Source organism: Rhodnius prolixus, unplaced genomic scaffold (genome assembly GCF_049639745.1).
Source record: "Rhodnius prolixus isolate KJV_2025 unplaced genomic scaffold, Rpr scaffold_1, whole genome shotgun sequence".
In the NCBI taxonomy this organism is placed as follows: domain Eukaryota; kingdom Metazoa; phylum Arthropoda; class Insecta; order Hemiptera; family Reduviidae; genus Rhodnius; species Rhodnius prolixus.
Window position 1 is genome coordinate 47,011,101 of NW_027411581.1, and position 22,998 is coordinate 47,034,098.

The window sequence follows — 22,998 nt, forward strand, 5'->3', positions numbered from 1 at the left end:
ACAGTTTGGCATTATAGTTTCGAATCTATCGTCTACATCCAAAATTAAATTAGACCACTGGGTAGCTAAAGGATCAAAGAATTCATTACGATAAGCGAGGATTGTGACGCATCGCGCGCGGTGGAGGGGGAAGCGCCGCCATTTTGAGATCATTTTGCTGCTTATCGAGATTTGCAATTAGTATAACTTTTGACTCGGAGAAGCTACGATGTTCGTTTATGTTTTAATCGTCAGCTGTCGTCACAATCTATCGATTGTATATAAAACATTAGTGTAAAATAGTGACAGTGAATATAATAAGGTGTTAGGATAAGAAAATATTATCAAAAATATATAATGTCGGCCTATACGCGTCGAAAAGCCAAAACCAAATACAGAGATCTTATACGGTTGGAAAGGACTTCTCAAGAGCAATCGAATGGTAATAGTAAAACACCATATGACCGAGTCAAGCTGTGCCGGGAACGTAAAAGAATGAATGCGGCCGAGCGGATCAACGACGGTGTCAGTACATCTGCAGCTCTGGGGCGGTTGAAATTATGCAGTGGATGATGAAATCGCTTCTACATCGACAACGGACTGTATCGCACCACTGTTCGGTTCTAAATCGCGACTCAAGGAGTTTAATTTCATCATCGTCGATAAATAATGACAAATTTGATTTCATCCTAAATACATAAATAAAAATATTTTATATAAAAAATATAACCCGTTACGTAAACGTATTCACGTACAACCCTCGGCCGCGTCCATGACACAGCCACAGTTTTTTTTTTTTAGTAATGTGGTGCTTATATGAAATTGAAAGATAGCGGGATGTATGGGTTAGAAAATCGGAACAATGCACCTAAAGCGTCCATTTTCCGCATCACTAATTGCACCAGATTTGTGCACTTTCATAAAGCAGAACGGCTAGAAGAGTGAATGAATTCAACCATATTTGAACAATAATCAAATATCACTGCAGAATTTATTGAAACCTTCATAGATCGAAGTCTGAGGAAGGAACATTGGCACTTGGCGAGTGGAATTTAGTAAATAAGTAAAACCAATTACCAGATTTCCAGAGTGTAAATCTGATTGAACAAAGTTGTGTTCTACTGAAACACAAAATTTTTAGTTTAGTATAAAGTAGATATTGCGTTGTAGGAAAAAAAGGAAAAGAAATGGTCAGGTTACTTGGTCCTAAGAGTTGGTTTTCTTGGTTTGTGTTGTCACTGCGGTATCGAACCAGCACGCACGATGGTAGTTCTTGGTTTGGACAAATGCTGTTAGGATGCTCCACTAAGAAGACACTAATGGTGGTGAGGGCGTTACTTATAGCTCTTACCAAGTAACAGCACAATACAATGTCACTCTTTCTTCTACACTTTTCTAAGAACTACCTCAGGGAAAAGGTCGTGGAAAGGTTAACTTGCCCGCTCTTCTACTAACCAGAATTCCCAGAGGTAATCCCCAGAGGTGGTACAAGGTGCAATTTCTTTGCTCTAGACTATCTCATTGTGTTTTATATCTTAATAGTAAGTTGGCACAAACTGTAAACATTACCAAATAATCAGATTCATAAAATTTGTTATCTAAAATTAGTTTAGGAAATTAATAATAAAAATATTCCTTATAATTGGTGCTTAGGTCTAAAAATAATGTTGTACAGCATCGATTAGAGAGAGTCAAAATCCAGTTTTACTAAGGAACAATCTAACAAATTTAAAATTTGTAATTCACAATAACCTTTTATGTACAGATATTAGATAATGTTCTGAATTTTAGGTTAAACTTCCAATTCAGGTTAGTAAGGTAAGGCATCGAGGAGCATTTTCTTAATGTCAACATGAACATTGCTGTTTTAAGGTTATTTGCGCAGTTAAAGCTTGTTAGCAATAAATCTCCTAGTTTGTTCATAATGGATAAAACCTCTGTTTTAACTGTTCACTGTTTAAAACTAAAACATTAGAAGATATCTTAATAAAATGCTGTCCTTTCTACAGTCTCATAAGGTATCAACATTTTACTGAATATACATTGGAAATAGTTTCCCTTTTAACTTTCCGCACTTTATTATTATTACTATTATTATTATTATTAATATCAGCTTGAAAGTAAGCTTTTCAAACACTCTGCTAAGCAGTATTTACCATATTTTAATTTCTTTCGTATTTAGATTTCAAATATGGATAAGAGGCGTGCGAGAGCCAAATGGCAACGCACCCGCTAACCATCTGACAAACGAGAATTTAACAGACTGACTCACCTACTTAGAAACCAACTTAGACAACTAAGAGAAGAACGCTTTGAAGAATACACTTCATCTCTATCGACTGAAGACAAGTCTCTATGGACAGCCACAAAAAGGATCCTTTCATACAAGTCAGTAGCATCTCCACTTCGTCGTGATGACGGCTTGTGGGCCTCCTCTGACGAAGATAAAGCTTCCCTATTTGCATCTTATCTAACTTCCGTCTTTACTCCTCACTCTGAATTAGTCAATCCTCAGTTCCAAGAATCGCTCTTAAAAGATCTTGATACTCCTCTTCCTCTCTCGCTTCCTCCAACGCCATTCACCCCTTCAGAGGTTAAACATATTATTAGATACCTTCCTTTAAAAAAAGCACCCGGTTTTGATCTTGTTACTCCAACCATCCTTCGAAAACTTCCTAAAAAAGCTCTAGTTTTACTCACCTCAATCTACAACGCCACTCTCCGCACCACATACTTTCCGCTACTTTGGAAATTTTCCATTATACTTCCGACACCTAAACCAAATAAACCTTCACAACTCCCGGCGTCACATCGCCCCATTAGCTTACTGTCAGGGCTAGGAAAGATTCTTGAAAAACTCCTACTAAAACGTATTCTTCCAATAATTGAATCTACTGGCATTCTCCCACATCACCAATTTGGATTCAGGCGACAGCACTCCACCATACAGCAGTGCCATCGAGTTGTAGATGTAATCTCCTCCTCCCTTGAGAAGAAGGAGTGTGGTTCTGGGATGTTCCTTGATGTGAAGCAGGCTTTCGATCGGGTGTGGCACACTAGACTTCTCTGGAAGCTCAAGACCATCCTTCCAGCCACCTATTTCCTCATTTTGAAATCGTACTTGACTGACAGACATTTTAGAGTAAAGGTAGGAACTATTCTTTCTCCATTCAGCCATGCTGACGCTGGAGTTCCGCAAGGGAGCACACTAGGCCCCATTCTGTACACAATCTACTCCTCAGACGTACCTACTCATCCTCAAACTACTCTTCTCACCTATGCCGACGATACTGCCATCTTATCTACTGACAAAGACCCAATAATAGCTCATAGAAACCTTCAGTCTCACCTCACCTCCTTAGAAAATTGGTTCAAAAAATGGGCTATCAAACTGAACGAAACTAAATCTCAAAATATTACCTTCACTCTTCGACGCATCACTCTTCCTCCTGTCTTTTACAATCTTATTCCTTTACCAGCTGTCAACGTAGTCCGCTACCTTGGGCTTTACCTTGACAGAAGACTCACATGGAACCCTCATACTCGACTTAAGAGAACAGAACTCAACAGACGCTTCCGACAACTGAAAAGACTACTCGACAACAGATCAAAACTCACTCTGGACAACAAAAGACTTATATATGTAAGTATACTAAAGCCAGTCTGGGCTTATGGCATCGAACTGTGGGGTTCAACCAAACGCTCAAATCTGCAAAGGATCCAGTCCTTGCAATCTAAAATTCTTCGCTCTATAGTAAACGCTCCTTTCTACGTCACCAATCAAACCATTCACACAGACTTGAACATTCCTTTCGTCACACAAGTTGCAAAAACACGTTACAGAAAATTCCATCTTAACATCAAACACATCACAATCCACTTGTACATCTATCTTCAAGAACATTTCCAGACGTCTTAAAAGACGGTGGCCTCGCGATCTCCTCTCTGATGAAGAGAGTCAGTAGAAAGTAAATTGTTTTTGGAGTGTTACCACTGGGTAACTTCTCCACTCTGTTATTCTGTTATTTATAGTTATCATTGTTGCTTATAATGCAAAATGCGTTGATTGTAACTAAATAAATGATAAAAAAAAAAAAGATTTCAAATATCAAGTCTGTTACCTTTCACCGCAATGAAACTAATAAGAGGGGAATAAAAATACAACTTGACAAGCAAATTTTTATTATATAATAATACCACAATTATTTTGTAAATATTTAATTCAAGGCATCTAAGTAATCAACTCTGTAAACATTATCTAACTTAGTTTACTTAAAATAGAACTATCGAACTATACATATATTCACATTTATTATATTTGCAGCATTTTATTATATTACTTAAGGTTTTTAACATCTGAGAATACTTGAGGCTGAACAGTATTTTCTAGTACCAAGCGACGGTGGGTTGAATAACCACTCCAGCAATGAGGTATCTCGGCTTCAGCACAAAATTTCTACGTATCATCCACACATTCCAACAAACCACATCAAATCAACATTTCAGGGAAAATATTTCAAATGATAATGACCGTTTATTTTACTAGTAAACATTCCTAGTTTAATGAAATTCATCAGAATCATTTTCCTGAAAACTGTATAATAAGAAACTATTCAGTGAAATTGCACTGCTGGTTTACCAATTTTCCTTTATTTTATGAAAGAAATTTTATAAAAGCGGAACATTTGGTTGACTTTTTACTTAATATCTGTATTTTCCATACAGAAATTCTTCCTTTTGTAGTTATACTTGTCAAGAAAGAATATAAAGAGTTGAAAATCTGCAATGCTGGTCACGAAGTTTGTGACCCATGATCCGTTATCGATAGACAGATTTTAGGGTTGTATAAAATAACTCATAAAATAAAAAAAGCTGTTGGTTTAAATAATAAAACGAATATAATACAATCACAATGCTTCTTCGAAATCCATATTTTATACATTTTTGGTAATGAAAATTTAATCGAATTTTACATTATTCAAGAATTCATTTATACATTTTGTAAATAATGCTCATAAATTATGCCTGCTCATGCATGATGAACTCCCACCACCCAAAATCTAGAGTGAACACTCGCAGGACTCCTAATACTAATCTAAATGTCTAATTATCTCAAAACTGTGAATGTCTGAGATATACATATTTAACGCATTATCACTTTATGATAAATCTTTAAAAGAAAAGTGGTATTTTTGGCTTACCGATTTTGACTAAAACCTTTCAGAGGCATACTTTGGTGGTACCTAAGCGAAATAACAAATTTCAACTTTCTGCGATATTTTATTGTATTTATTTCTTTATTATTATTAAATTGCGGTAGATTCTTAAACACCTGAAACTGATATTTCTTACAGTTCGTAAATCTGCATGATTACCATACCTTCCATAGTAAGACAGAAATAGTGAAATCAAAATAAATTTGCTGCAGTTAATTCTTTTAACAGCAATAAACCTTTTCTTAACACGATGAACTTCAGGTAGTTATTTATAGGTGCAATTCGTATATTGAATATCAATTTATCAATGAATATCAATTCGTCTGTTCACAGGACACCAACAAAAAAAAATAAAAAAACTATAAATCTTCACAAGATGGCCACAATCTTCTGGATTAAAGCTTGAAATCAATTGACATAAAAGGGCATGCACTGCGGTTGTGTCCGCCACATACAGTTCGGAGAAAAAGACAATATCGATGTGTGCAATTTATCACCGGTCAGTAAGATGAAAGAAGCTACAAAAGAAAGAGAAAAGCTAAGGGAAAGCAGCTGATTCGAACCCACGGATCTCCGCTTACCTAGTTGGTTAACCACTAATATTTATTGTAGGAGTGTCCAAAACTGCATGGATTAAATATTCTTTGAAAACCTCGATGTGACTGCCAACAACAGCAGATGTCCCAGTTAGTACTTGTAACCTTTGGTATATGCGGCCGAATACCATGTCGCAACTCTCTTGATGTTAAATAGCATTAACATCTCAAAACCTCAAACAACACAACATCAGCATATTCAGCTGCCCTATTTTCTTTATAATATTAATAATACATACTTATACATTATTTTTTTTAAAGGACTGAATGTAAAAAAGTAAAGTAAAATAATCGCCTGTTTTTTCAGGCGGGGCTTAACGTCCAGCTACCAATTAGGTGTCGTGAGTTATGAAGACCCTTCTGTATAGATAAGCACCTGCGTAAATAACTCCTGGCAGATGATATATATACCCTGGAAAATCACCAGGAACGGACACACCCATTATATTCATTTGACGTAGCACATTAGACATTAGATACTTTTGTTCTTGCCCAGTTTGTTGTAAGTTCAAAGTGTAAGATTTATCAGTGTATCATTTTCTTCATAATAAAGTTTTTATAATTAATTTTTTAAAAACTTTATTACGTCCTACATACACGTAACTGTGGACGGAGGCGACTACTAGCAAACATACTTTACCGTAAATTTCTTTTATTAACCATTAAATAAAATCCAAGGCCTAAGACCGGGAATCGAACCCAGTGTCACAATACATATTAGCTTCGCAGGTCTTGCCTCTAACCGCTCGGCTACCGTAGCGCCCAAAGGACTGAATGTATATTGTTTTATTAAAAAAAAACGTTGCTGGCGATTTTGTTCTGTTTTTCATCGGTAAATATTTGATATTTAATCTATTGTAGATTTATAATCGCTCGGGACAGGACCTTTATTTCTATTTATTTAAAAACTTTTTATTTAAAATGAATGTTCCATCAGCCCTATAAAGGTTTTAACATTTATTACAGAGCAGTCTGTAAATAATAATAGTTTTCTTGAAAACGGTTTTATAACCACAATGTTGTTATACAGTGGTTACAGTGATTTCATACGTCATTGCATGGCAGTTTTTTGTCATTCAGACTTTCAACTTAGTTCTTTCAATCATTTTCAGAGGTGAGTAACCATTTTAAACATCCATTGTTAGAAGGAACAATGGATTAGTGTTCGTATAATTATAATTATTATATATTCTTATTTATGTAATTGCATTTTTTCCTTCTACCGTTTAGTACAATTGTTTTTGAAAGGAGAATTGATGAAAAATGAAAGACAAAAAATGTGCGGAGTTATTTTTGTTCCATCACTGTGGAGAAATTCTCCTAGCATCCTTCCTCGATCATTATTATGAATTTATCTGCGGGATAAAAGAAAGAAAGATGGATGAGCTAATGTTGAATAATGCATCAAGTGGTCGATGTGGGATGGTTAACCTCCCTTCGCCATGTTATAGCGATCACCCCTCGTCCATATTATCAGTCAAGTCTTCGTTCCTATTGCAGCCGGGTACTATTTTAGATCCAACTTAGCTCCTTTTATAGCACTGCTGATTCTATTTGTATAACTAAAATTATAGCTCTTTAGTTTCTTGCTAGTACAACCTTTTTTTCTTTCTCAATCACTAGATATATTCAGCTTCCCTGAACCCCGGTGAATTATTGCACACATTTGCAAGTGCAGTGATCCTTATACACCCAATATACTTATAAAAACACTGATACATTGAACAATGTACAGAATATCATAGAAACGTAAAATATTACAAAATAATTTAATACTAAATAGTGTCTCATCACAAGCTCACTTATTTATTGATTCCTTATTTTATTTATTATAATTATTATTTATTATTATTATTATATTTATTATTCATTATTTTTTCTTATTTATTGATTTTATTATTTTTTTTAGTCTTATCAGTGAAAGTTCATTTTATTAATCGAAAACCAAATATTGCATCACAGAATCATTGAATTCGGATTATCAGATCAAGGATTCTCAAACATGTATTCTTAATCGTGTAACTGCATATTTTTCGCGTTCTTTCTTTTAGTAAGATTGTTTTTGAAAGGAGAAAAATGAAAGACAAAAAAATTTGAAGATTTAGTTTTGTAATTTCACTTTAGTGAAATTCTAACATTCCTCTTCGATCATCATCCTTCCTTAGTCATTATTAAGAATTTAACTGTAGGATAAAACAAACCATGGTAAAAGAATATTCGGAATAGGAACAGAAAACGGCTCGTATCCCAATGTCTTGTGAGCAAGCGTAAAATGGCCTTAGCTTGAAACGTGGTCTACAGGATATGATCAATTTGAATAAGATTCGACTACCAAGGAAGTGGAAGGACACTATACAGGGTGTTCAGCATAAGACTAACGTAACCTAGGGAGGCGATTTTGGGCATCATTTGCAACAAAAAATTCCATATAAACTATGGCTCGATTCGGCTCCGTTTTATAGATATTTTTAATTTTATGTTTTTTCAAGGTCTTACTACTTTTTAGCAAAAATTTGTCTATGTTTCTCAAACTATTAAAGCTACAGCTATTTTAATAAGCTCATTAGAAAGAAGGTTAAATTTCATTTTAAATAAGCTAATTTGTATTTCAAAATAATAATATTAGGTATTTTACTTTGTGGCCCAAACATAAGAAATAGCAAGTTTCTAATTTTTTCCAAAAAATTTGACTTCATTTTTTTCAAAAACATTTTATGTGAAAAAACCGTGCACTATTCAGGAAAAACATCTACATACGATCACCTTTCGAACGGTATACAATAATTGGGGTTATGTTAAAAATTGATGCAGAAATCTGAGTTTAATTGCAAAAAAGTAGGCCTCAAAACAGCGTCAGTATTATGAAAGGAATTCACCTACCATTTGAATATAACTGATCAGAATCAACAAATCCAGTACGATTTTTTGCAAACGTGTAATTTAATATAATTAATTAATTTAAGAACTATATTCAAAAATATAAAACTTACATTAAAAATAATAAAATAAAATAAAAAGAAGAAAAATGAATAGGTTGTGAAGAGCTAATGAATAAGCCGAGAACTTACTTATCGCTCTAATCTCCAAGTTAAAAACTGACATGTTTTATCCTAATACGGCTTATAAAAACAAATAAATACAACAAGAAAAGATAGTTTAAAGTCTACATTTTCATTAGATATTTAGTTGTCATTTTGTTATCATTATGCCTACGTATTCGAATACTGAATATCGCGATATGTTATACATCTACGGTTTCGTAGGTTGGAATAGTGGAGAAGCTAGGCGGGAGTATTCGAGATGTTTTTCTGATAGGGTGTTCCGAACGCTAAGACAATCGTGGAGTTGAACTGGCGGTCCCGTGAAGTATTCCATCCACTATTATTTAATTTGGGGATCAGAGCGAGTAATAAGTTTTTGGCTTATTCATTACTTCTCCACAACCTCCTGTGTTCGGCTTATTCATTAGCTCTTCTCAACCTGTTAATTCCAAAAGTTTATTGAGTAGTTCAAAATGATGATTTATTCACATTATTTGGCATATTTTTTTAATTAACTAACGAATAACACACAGATCTAAACTCGTTAAACGAAAATCCTTTCTTTCGAAATTGGTACCTAACACTCATTTAACATTATATTCATTTTTCTTCTTTTTATTTTATTTTATTATTTTTAATGTAAGTTTTATATTTTTGAATATAGTTCTTAAATTAATTAATATTAGGTAAATTACACGTTTGCAAAAAATCGTACTGGATTTGTTGATTCTGATCAGTTATATTCAAATGGTAGGTAAATTCCTTTCATAATACCGACGCTGTTTTGAGGCCTACTTTTTTGCAATTAAACTAAGATTTCTGCATCAATTTTTAACATAACCCCAATTATTGTATACCGTTCGAAAGGTGATCGTATGTAGATGTTTTTCCTGAATATTGCACGGTTTTTTCACATAAAATGTTTTTGAGAAAAATGAAGTCAAAGTTTTTGGAAAAAATTAGAAACTTGCTATTTCTTATGTTTGGGCCACAAAGTAAAATACTTAATATTATTATTTTGAAATACAAATTAGCTTATTTAAAATGAAATTTAACCTTCTTTCTAATGAGCTTATTAAAATAGCTGTAGCTTTAATAGTTTGAGAAACATAGACAACTTTTTGCTAAAAAGTAGTAAGACCTTGAAAAAACATAAAATTCAAAATATCTATAAAACGGAGCCCAATCGAGCCATAGTTTATATGGAATTTTTTGTTGCAAATGATGCCCAAAATCGCCTCCCGAAGTTACGGTAGTCTTATGCTGAACACCCTGTATATTGAAAGGTTGGAAAAGTGAATGAGTAAGAAGTATGAAAGTACAGCGAAGGAAATTTATTTGTGCGTAAAGTTAGTGGTCAAGAGAAATGGACAAAAAAAAAGTGTTAGGGATGTAAAGTTACCAATGCGGAAAACGAGCTCTGACGGGAAAAATGCAAAAGTGTTATATTTCATCAAACAAGAAAAAGAAAACCCCGTTATCGGCTAAAAATTTACCAAGCAGGGATGAGTATGTGCTAAAGAATAAGGAAGTGATCAGAAAATGAAGGAAAAAGCATGTGAGAAGTGATGTTAGCCCATCATAACACCAAATTAGTGTTTAGGTCAACAGTAGAAGATTACCGAAGAATTTGAGGAAAGACTTTTATGGATGAAGTTCAAAAGGAGTTGCAGCGGGGCAGATAGAAGGTGGAACTATTCAAATGTAAAAGATCAAACAGTTGAATTTCATTTTATAAGGGTAAAAAGTACCCAGTATATGTATGGTAAGAACGCTACGACGGTTCAATTGGAGAAGTGTTTGCCCTCAAAGAAGAAGTACGAGGATAAAGTACGGGGTTGCATAGCCCAGTACGAATTAGCCAACCAATTTCCTAATTATAAAATACGTAGGTTGTATTCGTTTCCTTGCAATGTATAAAAATAGAAAAGCTAATTATGGCCAATTTGAAACTTTTAAAAAACTGAAAGATAAAATAATATTCTTACTGAGTTCATAAGGAACAAGAAGAAATTGTAATGTTCCATTATTTATAAAGCGGTTTTATAACCTCTGAGTAAATACTAGCTTCCCATTTAGTTTTTTAGTTAGTTTATTTCGAGAAGCAAAGGGAAATAGAGAAGGGAAGAATTCTTTATGTTGATCTCCCTTTTAAAAAGGTTGGCCACTCAAATGTGCAAACCCAACGTCCTCCAACTGTGGCGAAGTAAAGATCCTGAAGGATACTCTTTCGCAAAGGACCCCTTCACTAGCGAGTGTGTACAATCGTCTTCAGTTTCTTTTTGTTTCTTCCTTCCCTTATCTCATGCATATTTATAGAAACGTCATAGAGAATGAAGTTTCTATTTCTATTTTTTAACCCAGAATAGCTAGCTCTAAATAGTTGGAAGTGAGGCGTCATTCGTCTTCTATTTGCTGCGGTGTTTTTGTTTCTCTGATTAAAATTAATACCCATCGCTTTTCCATTTACTTGTACACATAAATCTTATTGCGAAAGGTTTCCTAATTAGAGGAATATTATGATTTCCTTATTAAGAAAATAAATTTTCTTTCTTATTCATTTTTACTCTCTTAACTATCCAGAGAAGATGGGTATTTTTTAAATTTCTATCAAAATATAAATACAAAGTTGATACCACGAACTACTAATATTTTAAAACTAATATTTTAAAATATTTCATTAGGAAATTCCAAGTTTTTGTATTTCTCCATTTTTAAAGTTCACAGTGCTTTAACAAATATATAAAGAGATCTTTTCTTTATAGTAGAGCACCAGCAACAATTTCTGGTTATCGCAACAATGAGTTCGCTAAACAGCGACGTAATGTACCATCTGGGGAAGTGAAGCGGAGAAACACCAACCAGGTTAGACAGTCCTGCACAAAGCTAGCTCTGTTCGGTACAATAAATTGTAATCAATTGTGCATGTGCTCTCTCTTGGGTGAGCAAAAAAAGGGAGCTATCTAAAAGATAACCGACCCAGCAATGGATAAATAGAAATTACGCGTTTAAATCAGATTAAAATCTTTTATATCTCACAAACGTTTGCCCTATTTATATGAATTACTAAATTTAGTGCATAAAGTCACTCAATAGTACCACACTATTGTAAGTTTACTAGAGGAAGTGGTGGTAATGTGGAACCCTGCTGGTATTATGGAACCCTATAATATTTAGGCAGCAAGTGATCTTATGTTAACAGTAGCTCAAACTGTAGCTAGATAACGGAAATGTGCAAAGCAGGTGGTCGGTTCAATTGCTATTGTATGTTCATCTTAAAATTTTCAATTTTGTTTCTATCGATTCTTGAAAACTTTAAGAAGGCAAGTTCAAACTGTTATTTTTGTTTTGTTATCAAAATAGTGGTAGTTATCCGCACTCGTATATTGAGTTCAAAGGGGTGTATTGCAGCGATTTTCATTTGTGAATCAGTTCTTATGTCTCCCAATTTTGTTTGGTGACACATCAAATCCGATGTTTGATTTATGGAACCCCATGGGTGCTGGTAATATGGAACCCTGTTCCACATTACATACACTCGCAGTAGAAAAATTTCATGGGGTTCCATATTGCAAGCATCACAGGCAAATCATTTACATTTCTTGGGAAAAAAAGGAGAAGAATTTAAAATTGGGCTAAAAAAAAAACTGCAAAAATATTTATTGTACCTAAACCTACTCTACAACGACTTTGCAATAAGGTGTTCTAAGGTGTTCCATATTACTGCACCTCAAGTCAGAGGAACCAATTTCACTTTTGTCCTAAAATTGAAGGTTGCTTATCTGGTGGTTGGAGAGTAAATTTGAAAACAATAGAGCAAGACAGGGAAGGGATTAGCTATGAGGTTAGCATACTGGACTCCCACGCGGAGGTCCCGGGTTCGAATCCAGCTGCTGACCCTTAGATTTTCTCTTCCTAGGAGCTTCTTATAGCTCACTGTCCGGTGATGGACAGTGTTGTCTGTAACGAGAGAACACTGTCCGGAGGCCGGCAGTGCACTGAAAAAGGCTCCGGGCGTAAATAACCTTAGATGTTGACGCGCCTTAATCATAAAAAAAAAAAAAAAAAAAATAGAGCAAGACTAATATATAAAGCTAATAATTACCAGAGAAAGCAATACCAATTTTTGGAAAGTCTAGCATTGGTAAGTTAAAAGCAAAGAAGGGTTCCATATTACCAATACTTCCTCTACTATTTCCATAAACATTTGCAGCTAAAATAAAAATAAAATTGGGTAAAAAAAAGAACCTAATACGTGTACAAATGTGCATTAAGTTTTAATTGGCTAATAATTTTTCTTTAGTAGATTGCCGTGTTTAATTAGACCAAATCATATGAAACATACATATTTGTCTTCAGGATTTCTTAAACAAAAAGTATTTTGGAGAAATCTGGTAAGACATTGCAAAAAAATACTAGAACTGGGATTTGATTTATGAACACTGAAAAGTAAATCAGTAAATCTGGCGTAGTATAGCAATTGTAATTTCACTTGTGCTACTTGGTAAGTCTGGTGATGTATTACTTCTAAATTGAAGAAGATCTAAGTTGTTTTAGTTACAAGTTCTCTGTAAATTACTTTCGCGCAAATTCCGAATAATTTCTGATTCTCTAAAACTTGCATTCTTCTTTTTCAATTAAAATTCTGGAAAACTTGTGTCAATCAAGACGGGGTCGCGTATGAAGTAAATAATATTTCTAAACGCTGTTTGCCTTTAAAGTAAGAAGTTTAAGAGATCACATTTGAAGCAAAGTTATTAGAAGAAGTATTGCTCAATAAACTCTTTCAAAACCACAATATAATAGCATTGTGTTTTAGTTATAGTTATAAATCCAAGAATTTTACAATACTTTGTTGCAATAAAAGAAATTTATAATAAATTATTTATAATGGAACACCTGGGAAAGATACATTCTTGGTACCAGCTCCTTTCTCTTCCAGGAAGAGGAGTAGCAGGTGCCAGTAGCATCTTCAAATAATGTGACTTTAGCAGGAGCCAGGAGCCATCTTCAAATAATGTGACTTTAGCAGGTGCCAGGAGCCATCTTCAAATAACGTTTGGGGAGCAGCAGAAGAATGGTTATTCTCTTCGCGCTATCTTATTAAGTCTGGTAAATGCTATCTTATCAGTCTGCTGAGACATTTTTGATAACCTACATCTTTACCAGGTATTAGAAGTGAGCTATAACCCTCTTTTGAAAACGATTTTTCAGAATACTTACGTAGGATAGAGTATCTAACTGTCGGCTCCCTGGTTCTCTTTTAACCTCTTCAAGTGGCACCAAGAGGTGGCAAAATAATTTTAAAAAAAGGTTGCATAATAACCAGTCTTTAAAGTCTAATATTAAATAAGGGTAGAGTTTGTAGAAATTGGTGTAGCTCTGCCTTTGATTACCTGGGAATTCAATATCTGCCCTTAATTTAATATTAATAATAATAATATTAATATTAATATTAATATTAATAATCGAACAATAATTTCATGCTCCGTTTTTCTAAAATCAAGGATTCCCAACTATTAAATGAAACATAAAAGAAAGGCGTCTTCAAATTACAAGAGAAAGTAGTGTTAAAATAGATCTTCTGCTAAAAGAAATATAAACAACCCTGCCCAAAATTTAGTAACGTTTATTGTTCAAAAAACAAAAAACGCAAAGGTAAAATCGGCACTAAGTGTAAGGAAAAATAATGCAACTTTAAAAATAAGAAGTCCAAAATGCATCAATTAGTGTTATCGAATAATTACATAAATTGCCATTTTAAAAAGTTAATTTGAGAAGTAAGTCTATTTGCTAATTTAGATAAAGTAGTTTAGATAAATGTTAATTTCTTCATTTTATCGAAGATGTACGAGTATATGAATTGTAGTTCAGATTTTTTGAAACGTGTGTTTCCTTCCTTTTAAACCCTTAATAAACTGAAAATGAAGAAATGTCAGTTACATCTCAAAAAGCAGTCATAATTGAATTTCATATAAACTTTACCGTGACAGAAATAGACCTTAAATCATCACATCATTAACCATTTTAATTAATTTGTTACAAAATTAAATTTAAGTTAACTTTTAAGATATATACGAATTTGCTTAGGCAACACTAACAAAGTTGTCTTTGTAATAGCGGAAGGTGGGTTTGGATCAACCAATAATATGCTGCAAATTTCCTTGTTCTGTTTAAAGAACTTTCTTTAACTAACCTACATTTACTGACACGACATGCTCATTAAACCATGTCTTGGGTTCAAGCAATACTACATTAAATCTAATTGCGTAATGAAAGCTTTATTTTCGTTGGTAAGAAGTACAAGGAACCAGTAACCCTTCATGGTTAGCAAAGTTTCTAGTGATAGCGTGAGGCAGTAGCTAACTCCAGTATTCTGTGTAGAATATGGAAGTTGTTAGTAACAGATATTCAGCACATTAATGTAGCGAAACTGTTCTAGTTATCTTACTAGCAGGGCGGAGATGCACCGTCAAGGAGGTGTAGGGTGAACGTGCAGACCGTTAACTCAAATACCCACATACTTACTTCATTAAAAATGTATTTATAAGCAGATTAAATTACTAAATATTGATCATACTACAAAGCTTATAAAATCATGAAGCATAAGCGTGTTATAATATTTTTCAAACCCATAATGTATAATATTAAGTAAAAAAAAAATTCAAATTTTAAAATCGTTATTGGCTTTAGGACTCACTTTGCTAAAACTTACCTGTGAATGGTGTTATTGAGATCCTTCACCATGAACAGATTTTTAGAGATATTTTAAATTCTGTTTCATTTGTTTAACATGACTGCGGAAAACGATAATTTAGTGATTTTAAAACATTATTAGAAAAGTATTTTCCGCGCCTAAAAGGAACTAATATAATTTATGAAGTTAAAGGCAAAGAAAAGTTGAAAGAAGAAAAGAAAAGTAATTTCAAATTGGTTTCAAAAGTTTAAGAGTAAAGTAACGAAACTAGCTTGAAAAGGTTCAAGACGATCAGCGGTCAGTGTGAACGTCTACCGAAGCTGAGCGTCATATACTTCTAATCTGGGGATTTTCAATGTAATGTATGTAATGCAAGGCCTAGTTACGCCGCAAATCTAAAAACCTTCAGAACTTATGGAAGGTAGAGCAGAGACAGACAAACCTCCAATCTTTCAATAATCTCAGGATCTTTCCATATAAAAGAAGAAGGCAAAGGCTTCAGATCGATTACCAATATTGCATAATATGCAACATATCTAACACGTGTGTGCATCTATCATCATCTAGTGACATCTACACTCTATACCTTAATTCCACTTCATCGATTGAATAATTGAATCGTTAAACAATTCAATATTTAGATTTAGAATACTAATATTCTGACTATACAAGAAGGAAGTAATATTATGTCCACCTTAGTTCAGTGTTATACGAAAATTTTAGTTTTATAATTTTCTTCACCATTACATCAATATTGTAACGAAGTTGACCTGGGCAGAAAAGAAAGGCCTAGTTTGTTCTAGGGGTTGAGCGACCGAAGTCGGTAACAGGCCACCACTGTGTAGACAAAAGGGCCGGTCTCTACCTGAACTGGAAAGGAAAGGGCTAGATTGTTCAAGGAGTTTAGTGACCGTAGCCTGTAACGGACCACCGCTGTGTAAAAGCTAGCTAAGAGAAAGGCTCCAGTTGGGGTAGTGGCAGTATGTGTTTTCCCCAGCCAGTGATTGACAGGTGAGAGTGAGACAGACGGAGTTGGAGAGAGACAGAGAATGGGAGGAGGCGGCCCTAGTTGGGGTGGTAGCAGTATGTGTTTTCCAGCCAATGAGCGGCAGGTGGGAGCAAGACAAACGGAGTTGGAGTGTGACAGTAGGTTGGAGGAGGGCGGCCCCAGTTGGGGTGGTGGCAGTATGTGTTTTCCTCAGCCAGTGACCGGCCGGTGGGCGTGAGACAGACGGAGTGGAGCAGTCGCAGTTAAAAGGAGGCAGACACAGCTGGAGAAGTCAGTTTTTAGTCAAGTTCTGAGTTAGTTTTTAGTCAAGTTCTGAGTTAGTTTTGAGTGAGTCTTGGAAAGTTAGTTTGGAGAGACACTTTGGAAGTGACAGTTCTGAGAGAGTCAGTGTTGAGGAGTGCTTCAAAGTTAGCTAGTCAGGCGGTTAGTCAGTTAGTGAGTAGAGCTTTGTTAGTGCGGTTGAGTCTAGCGCAATTCGGTGCAGTGCGGACCAGTTGTCAGTCGTGGAACAGTTTTGTGTCGTTACGTAGTGAGTAAGTAACAGTATACTGTTGTGACTGTTGTAAATGGTGACTGTAATGAATAGCGTTAGTTGCTAGTAAATGTTAATGTGTTAATAAATCAGGTTATTACTTACAAATTTAGCGAGTTTTATTATTTAATTAAACCCACATATTTAAAGTAACTAGTGGCAGGCATTAGTTATAGGTAAAGTTTCTAGATAAAGGTATGAAAACTATATCTACTCAATGGACATTCGTTTCTAAAATTAGCTAAAACTATTTACGTTTATTCAAAGCCTTAAAAATAATCGTTAACTTCAGTTTGAACCACCTTTATGGATCTTGCAACTATATAGGTTAAAAGGCAAGTCATATTTTGATAAAGATGAACTTTATAAGAGGATAATATTTTGTATTGAAACTACTATCTACTATGTAGAAGCTACTATGTAACGGAACATCACTAAATGACATTACAGAGTGAAAGACTTCCTCAGAATTGCCATAGGCGAATTTCCATAAGAACTTTATTCAAATTAAAGTTATACATGTACCTGCGTGATCTATACACAGCGTTTAGAGAAGAACAAAGAGGCTGTTTTCGAGAAATTTCCACAGAAAAAAAAATTCTATGTCGTTACGGAATTAGAGGAAATTTGTACTTGAAACTGGGAGCTTTAATAGAAATTATAATCATCCTTAATTAAAACCGTCCGGTAGTACAGTTAAATACGGATTGATCATCAAAAACTGCACGAAAAAGCGTAATAATTAAAAGAACCAAATTTTCTGTTTAAAAGAGCCAGCTTTTCCTTGTTTATAACAGTAATTTATCACAAGAACGCAGACAGAATGGATTTCCAGAAAAACAGTGCTAAACAAGGACTAAAACGGCTTTGTTAACTTTTTTGGAAACATTGCTTTAACCAATTTTCACGTATGTATGTAACATCATTCTGTTCGAAATTTAATGTAGATCTGCCTGTTAAACAACTCAAAACTGTTCATGCTTTAGATAAGAAGATTGCCCTACATAAAAGAGGATAGGATTAAAGTATAAATACATAAAGATAGCCCTCTTTAAGAAATGATGATAGAATTAATCTTCAGTACATAAAGATAGCCCTCTTCTAATGAAATTTGGCAGAATAAATACATAAATGATTCCTTTTTACTCTTAAATAAGAAGGTATAGACGACATTCGAGGACACATTACACAACGAAACATCTACAAAAATTTAACACTTTTGGGGCAATTTAAGTTCTGCAAATGGTTTCTGAATTCTGAGCTCTAACTTAATACGGGGCAAACATAAATACTATTAGTGTCACTACACATTTAACCTTTGATTTAGTACATATTTAAACTACTGTTTTATACTGGGTAATATAGAAACCATGTGTTACCTTCGTTTTGGAAACGTAAATAGTTTTGGGTACAGCGATCTTAGAACAACCTTTCTTTCGTTTGTTTTATTTAAACAAAACTGTGGCAAATTTCTTAATTTTCCGTAGTCAAATTAATGATGTTGCAGCATCCGCACCACTCTAGAGGTTTGCTGATAGATCATCACCTTGTCAACCAACTCCTTCCCAACTAAGCATCTTACTTGTTTAGACAACAATCAGATGAAAACATAGATCACTCACTGCTTTGTAAACGTCAAATGAATTTGATAATGCTATAGATTGATTTACTACCATAATACAAGATCTTGAACTGACGTAGACTTTAACAACTACGGATAAGATCTCTGCCTCAAGAAGTCCTGACCACCTCGTAAAGCACCAATTTCTGCGAGGCCTATTGCTGAGGTCGACCATAAAATTTTGAGGGTCAGATTTATTTAATATGTAATTAGTAGCTCAAGAAAATGTAGCTGGTTTATTAGGTAAATGCCCAATAGGTACAATTAGATAAATAAAATCACTTGAAGAACTTTGTTCTCGCAATAAACGGAATAAAAATAATCATTTTTGGATCATGCCTTGAAACAAAAAATTGATCCTGGTTCAACAACAAGGAACAGGGTACATTTTGGTCAGTTTTTTTTTTTTTTTTGACAAGGCTATGTCTCTCGAAGGAGAAAACCTATAAAAAAAAGTAAGTTATATTGGTCGGTGACTGTTGTCATCAACTACACATTTTTAAATAGCAGTAAAACCATTAATCGACGTAATGTTCGGCCAGCAAACAGTTATGTTCATAAGATTTGGGTCGGGCCTATTTGCATGACAACGCTCGTCTCACACATTTCACTAATTATCTCCAAAAAATTGAATGATTTGGACATCGATGTTCTACCTCAATCACAACCCAGTTCTCTTACCAATAATTATCGCCTATTTAAACAACAGGATAACTTTGTAACTAGCTGAATCTTCAACACTAAGGCCCGCTAAAAACGGTAATCGTCAAGTGTCCTGAATCCCATAGAACCAATTTTTACAGTAATGGAATAAATCGATTAGTTTTTTAATGCTAATGACGATTTATGTCGATCAAATTGAAAGAGTATTAGTTGCGTTACACAATTTTACAGTTCACTCTCTGAAACCCGCAGAACATCTTTTTGCAACCTAATAAGGTAGCGGACACTTTAATAGGCAGGATGAAAGAAGGTAGAGTTATTTCTCTAAGGAAGGACTGCAGTTCGTGCTAAAATCTGATTTCGTTCAATGCGACATTATTAGTGCTACATATTCGATGTGAAAACGGCATTATACAGGGTGATCCATTTAAAACGCACCAATCGCTAATAACTTTTTAGGAAAGCGGAATTTCTGAAAAACCCACGAAGTAAACTATATGTTTTTTTTTGGTCTAGTTTTCAAATTTTTCACCTCCGATGCTGTATCTTTATTTTTGGCGGAGTTACGGCTAAAAACCCGATTGGGGTTTCATAAGGACCACTGGTTTTGGCAATGATTATGAATACTACATAAAACACTGTGAAAAATGACGTTAATCCCGTTTCGATATCCCTAATATTAGTCGAGATATTTTAGATCAAAGTTACAATTTTATCTCTTCGTGAACGGTTTTCGATATTAATTTTCCACCAGAAATACACGTTTTGGGAGGTCCTCTGACTGCAAAAAATGTTATTGGTGACGCAAAGTATAAAAATAATAATTGAAGATTTTAAAACATGTAGTGTCATGTAAATGGTTTTGAGTGATTCAGTATAAATTTGTTTTATCATCAAATAAAAGCAATCATCACATCATTTTAATGTACCCAGCATGCAAGATTTCTTGACCTATAATTACGGTAAGAATATCTTGCCAGGGTTGAGCGGGTGTTGGTCTAGTGGTCAAGAGCGTGGCTTTGTAAGTGGGAGATCCCCAGTTCGAATCCCGCGGATGCAGTCATTCTTATTACTTAAAAAATCATAATACTTTTTTTAATAAAGTGTAGTCTTACGCGGGATCAACTGGGGATGATGCCAACTAAGTTTCAAGAGCATAAAATAATTTTTACGGATTAGCTTACAAATGTTAGCTCTCTATATTTTAGGATGTTGAGGGTATAGGATCGAGCCCGGTTGTCGATCTTAAGTTTTTTTTTTTTTTTCAAGCCAAAAGGCCTTTTACATCACATTAAAAAGCGAAATACGGTATTGGCTTCGAAACACTTTAAGAGAAGAGCAATGAGTACATTTGGGTTGCCACTGATCTCATTAACGCTCACAGAATAAAAAATATAAAATACTTCTAGAAAAAATTAATAATAAAATGAGAGCAATAGGTTTATGACGTACCTCTTTTGATCATTAGAGAAATTATTTTATTGTTGATAGAACTTTTTTTTAATTCAAGTTCAATTATTCCTGTCAATCAATCAGTTCAATCAGTTTCATTCAAATGGAAGCTGCTCAAAATCAATTATTTTCCTCCTAAAAAGTTTAAGGCGAATTAAAATCATTCAATATATCATAATAATTCAAAGAAACATAGGGTAAAAGATGAATTTCGTATACAACGTTTAGTCCTAAAAATGTATTTAATACTTCATATTTCATCTAGTTACTTTCATCTAAAAGAAAGTGATGAACTTGTAAATGGTTCCTAATTTTTTGTGTTTGCTCATCATGGCTTTTGCAACTTTCGACAAATAAAGCACTAATCGCTTTTAATTAGTACGATTTTTATATCACCTAACATTAAAATGGAAGTTTCTTTCTATGATAAACAATAGAATCAAATGGTTAATGTTATTTAATACTAATATCTTCAAGTATTCATGCCTCCATTTCTCTTTATGTACTCTAAATGTTGAACTCTGTTTGTATCAAATTAGAAATTAAAAACCATAATTATTGTCATTTAAAATGAAGGAGAGCCGAATGGACCCAAACAGATATAGTAAAAAAATTATGAAACTTATATAAAGTTAAAGATAGATACATATATCCGTTAGTCATTCATAAAGAACTTGTTAAGACAATAACCGATACAATCTGCAGTAATATACGAGTATCTTACTCGTACGTATCTTAATGGAGTGGCGCAGAATTACATGTTTTACCGGGCGTCTCAGTGCACGACAGTAAAGAATTTCAAATGTTAAATTATTCTATGTGGAACAGAATAAAAATGAGATAAGTTTGACATCATGTGTGCAAAAAGTAAAATGTTGCAAGAGTATTTAATCTGTTCCTTATCTTGGTAATGAGTGAAAATAACGTTCTTAGTCCTTTGTTTGTTGTTTTTTTTGTCATAATACATGAAGTATTACAGTAGATTCGAGGGCAGTTGCTTAAGATGTGAGACACGCTTGAACTCATGTTGGATCAACATAAAGAGACAAGAACCGAGTTCCTACTACTCTTATTTTGTAAAAGAATATTTAGTCTAACACTAAATTAATAGAACTCCAAATATGATTAATTATTATTCTTAGCGATGAAGCAAGGGACTAGACAGAGCAAACTTCTTGCAATCCTTTAGTCCACTAAATAAAATTGATAGTGAAGCAGAAACAATCGATGTCTGCAATGCCAGACTTCAAACATGTTCGTTAATGACACCACCTTTCGTAGGATCAATTATTTGTTTGACAGCTCAGGGATGTTATGGTTGATGACGACAGACAGTAGCAATTTAAGTAAGAAAAGAATTCAACTTAAAATGTAGAAGAGTGGAAAAATATGAAGAAGAGATTGGGAGGTCGTTAATTAAAATTACAGGATTCTTTGCAGGCGACATATCGCTGATGTCTAATTGTGATAAGTTGCTCTAGTCGCACGTTTTTCTGGATATTTGAATCCAATTTCTGTCATTTCTAACACTGAAAATTAAAACTCTTTTAACAACTTTACTTTATCTCATCATCGTTCTTTATACATATATAATGCCATGAACAGCTGTGGTTTGGCTATATTTTAATTATTGGTAATTTGATCTGTTTCGGAATGATCTATAGACATTTTCGATGTAATTGCAATCAATCGTACTCAATATTTTTTGGCAACAAATATGCTTTTTGGACTTCAAAATTCTTTTGTCACTGTATCCTTTGTCAGCAAAGATATCTACTTATCACCCAATAGAACAATACTGGGAGATAATGGGTTGTAATAATGATCTCTCATCTCTTTAGATGAGCCTCCCGCATATCCTGTATACCTCTGTGCTAATCCCCTACCCGTTCACCTTGTAGAGAATAGAGAAGCGACAGATACGATGGGTGAATGATCTATTACAGCCTGCCAAATTACTTTTCAAAGACTTTTGTGCAACAGGACCTATGGTAGCTTCGACCCACAGGATGCGCAAAAAGCTACTGTTACTCAGGACCTCGCAAGAAAAGAGCGCTATCACCTCCTAGAGTTACGTGTGGTCACCAGATTAAAGAATGGGAAATAAGGTCAACCCAATTTTAATATAATACATATGAAGGTAACTTGAATTCATTAAAATTTTTTACTAGCGCCTAATAATATTTCTAAGC

General features: G+C 34.1%; 1 protein-coding gene and 1 long non-coding RNA gene across 8 annotated transcripts in view; one reads left to right on the forward strand and one right to left on the reverse strand.

The window, feature by feature from the left end:
- Window positions 1–22,998, forward strand: part of Nmdar2 (glutamate ionotropic receptor NMDA type subunit 2) — a 691,809-nt gene that overhangs the window by 147,084 nt on the left and 521,727 nt on the right. The gene's annotated exons all lie outside the window — the stretch shown is intronic.
- Window positions 1–22,998, reverse strand: part of LOC141461258 (uncharacterized) — a 91,741-nt gene that overhangs the window by 53,169 nt on the left and 15,574 nt on the right. For all 4 annotated transcript variants that reach the window (XR_012462704.1, XR_012462706.1, XR_012462701.1 and 1 more), the window contains one exon: window positions 20,807–20,941. This is a non-coding gene — a long non-coding RNA (uncharacterized lncRNA). The remainder of the gene's footprint in view (window positions 1–20,806; window positions 20,942–22,998) is intronic.